Raw genomic sequence first — 3671 nt, 5'->3', positions numbered from 1 at the left:
AGAAATATCCTATTGTGCTTTTCATTTGCATTTTCCTGGTGATTAGTGAATTGAATAACTTTTCATATATTTACTAGCCATTTGGATATTCTAGGGACTTTTGCAAGTTTTTTTCCTGGTTATTAAAGTAATAGAAGTTAATTGAAGAAGGTTTGGCAAATACAGAAAGAAATCATGATAGATTTATACCATGTCCATTTAGCTAAACTGGAACTATGCTTTTCAGAATTCCTTTCCTTGTCTGCTTCTGGTCTAGGGTTGGCCACAAGAAAATTTGCACAAGATTTGGAGGGCAGAAGCAAAACATCCATGTTTATGCTCAGAAGGTCAGTACAGAGTCAGGTGCAGTTACAGCTCATACACGTCATCTCAGATCTACTGGCTCACATTGTTTCCGTGGGACAGCAATTGGGCCCATGTTTCCTTCAGTTCCAACCTTCAAAACTCATCCTATAGCTTTCAACTCCTGGGCCAAATATGTGTTTAGCTACATGACAAAGGACTCAGCTCCTTTTGCAAGTCACCCACATCATAGAAGTTGGAGGTTTTGGAGGAAACAAGAGAATGATACAGGCCTCAATTCACCTTCGTGGGCACCACATCAATCTTGCAGGGTCCAGTTTGTCCTTGCTGTTCCATACTTCATGTCTATTCTCCTTCCTGACTACTTGCCCTCCAGACTTCAGGTCCAGCACCAGAAGCATAAGCAACAGTCACATACAAGCTGTTTAACCAGCTCCCACAATTGCATTAACATCAAATCCCTATAATAAACCTCTTTCTCTGTCATCCCTACTAGTTCTGCTTCTCTGATTAAACCCTGACTGATACAAGCATTAAGAAGAAAAGCAAATTCACCTGTAATCCCACACCCAGCGGGGACCGCTGTTAACATTTCAATGTGCATTCTTCCTGCCTGAAATATTTCAGTTGAAGAGAATGAGCCCCGGAGAGATTAAAGACTGCTCAGGGCTCCACTAGCTGGTGGCAAAGTTAAGCCTTCAGAAGTCTGGTTTCATCCCTGCTAATTTGGTACTGCTTTCACCATGTCTCAGAATCCGAGTGACCCTTTACTCCTCCATCCTTCCTGGATGCCCCTAGTTCTGAACACAAGCTCTGAGCCTGTGAGAGACGGTTTCAGGCACATTTTCCTGGGCTTTACAGACACCTACTTTTATAGCTTCCCCATTTTGTTCTGACCAAATTGCAGGAGTTCCACCTTTCTGTTCCTCTTCAGAAAAAAAAAAAAAAATGTCTTTTACAACTCCAGTCATTGTGTCATCCTCTTCCTGAGAACTGACTGAGAAGTGATGGCCACCAGGGGGCCAGAGAGAGTCCTAAGGCCTGCTCTTCCCATCAAACATAGCTCCCCAGATATCAGCTAGAGATGTAGTCCTTTGATTTTAAACATTACTGTCTCAAGAATTCTGTTTTAAAATATAAGTACTCCTGAGAGAGGTAACACATAAAATTCTTAATTTTTCATAAGGAATGATTCCCCACATGCAGTGATAAGTGATATGGTGTAAAAGGCTTTCGTAGCGAGCAGGCTGGGCAGGGAGTGGCCGGGCAGAGAAGCTCAACACAAATGGTGCCTACCTTGCAATGTGGCTGAGACTTCCTGGACTCTGAGTTTCACAAGAACAGAGTCAAAGGGGTTTTTCTGCTCACAGTTGAGACTTGGGCTTAGGCTCTGCTCCTTACCTGGAGGATGGACCTGTTAGGAAGACAGATTTGCTTCCCTGAGAAGAACAGAATCAAAAAAGGAGCAACTAGAGATGGAGTGTAATAGAAACTAGAGATGATGAGAAGAAACTGGTGACACGCTGTCGCAGCACAGTAGTTCTGCCTGGCTAGTTTCTTGAAGAGGAACAAAAAGTGGATGTTGTAGTTAAGGTTTCTCGCTTTTTTTTTTTTAAGATACTGTTGGCCTCTTTCCTGATATGCTCCTGTCACTGCCCCCCACCCCCAAGTGGAAAGGACATTTACCCCACGTGCTGGCTACTGAGCTGGGTGCCCCAGACTGGCAGGGAGGCTACAGCCCAAAGCACAAGACTGCCCAGGAGTAACATTATCCTGTCAGGGCTAAACAAGGAACTGAGTGTTTAGAATAACTTCAAGAAAGTCGTGGGCGTTTCCTCTGTCAGGGAAACAAGAAACCACAGTGAGATAATGGATAGCTATATTCAGGTCACAGATTATCAGCTGCCACTGCTGCTTCCTGTTCAGAATTCTATGAAACTTCTTTCTAGTCACTGGAGTCTCATGGATTCTGAGAATGTGACATTTAGTGATGTGGGGTTTGGGAGCTCTGCCTGAAAATCTGACATACCCCAGAGATGGAACTGTTCTTTTGGGGCGAGGCTTGAGGGGCCTGTTCCTGGTGGAGTGCGTGGTGGGTGAGGGACCAACGGTGAGAATAACTTTTACTGAATTCTTAGTATTTTTCAGGCTCTTGCACTAAGAGGTTTTTGTGCACTATCTCATCTGATTCTTAGAACCACCTTATGCAAAAGACAAGTGTTGGAGATGACATAGAGAGAATAGAACGCTTATGCCCTGTTGGTGGAAATGCAAAATGGTGCAACCACTGTGGAAAACAGTGTGGCAGTTTCTCAAAAAATAATTAAAAATAGAACTACCATATGATCCAGCAATCTCACTTCTGGGTATTTTCCCAAAAGAATTAAAATCAGGATCTTGAAGAGTCACCAGCGGTCCTACACATATGTTCATTGCAGCACTGTTCACAATAGTCAAAACATGGAAATAACCTAAATGTCCCCTGAAGGTGAATGCATAAAGAAAATTTTTGTATGTACATCCAGTGGAATATTATTCAGCCTTAAAAAGAAAGGAAATCCTCAAACTTTGCAACATGGTTGAGCCCTGAGGACATTCTGCTAAGTGAAATAAGCCAGTCACAGAGGACAAATACTGTATGATTCTACTTATATCAGGTATCCAAAATAATCAGACTCACAGAAGCAGAGAGTTGAATAGTGGTCGCCAGGGGCTGGAGGGGGAAATGGGGAATTGCCAATCAATAGGATTAAGGTTTCAGTGATGCAAAATGAATAAGTTCTAGAAATCTGTTATATAGCATCATACCTATAGCTAACAATATTGTCTGGCATACTCAAAAATCTGTTTAGGGGTTACATCTCATGTTAAGTATTCTTGCCGCAATAAAATTAAAATTTAATTTAAAAACCACCCTATGAGAGGGGTACTATTATTATCCCCCTTCTATAATTGAGACAAAGGGATCAGAAATGTTATGTAACTTGCCTGGGGGTGGGGGTTTAAGGGAATGGGGAGTCACAGTGTTAGAACTGGGGACTGGGAACCAGAATCAAGACTTCTCTCTCTCTCTCTCTCTCTCTCTCTCTCTCTCTCTCTCTCTCTCTCTCTCTCTCTCTCGGTACTTTATTGAGCTATCACTTACATACACTTAATATGTATACACCCATGTGACCACCACCCAGATCATAATTAGAATATTTTCATCACTCTCAAAACTTCCTTCATGCCCCTTTCCAGCAAATACCCAGTGCCCCTGACTCCCAAGGTAACCAATATTCTGACTCTGTCTTCACAAATTTGTTTTATGTATGTATGCTTGAGCTTCATGTGAATAGAATCATACCCTTATATCTGGCTTCTTTTGC

The sequence above is a fragment of the Rhinolophus sinicus genome, chromosome 15 (assembly GCF_057876585.1).
Source record: "Rhinolophus sinicus isolate RSI-liver-muscle chromosome 15, RSI-T2T, whole genome shotgun sequence".
In the NCBI taxonomy this organism is placed as follows: Eukaryota; Metazoa; Chordata; class Mammalia; order Chiroptera; family Rhinolophidae; genus Rhinolophus; species Rhinolophus sinicus.
This window is presented reverse-complemented; position numbering follows the sequence as displayed.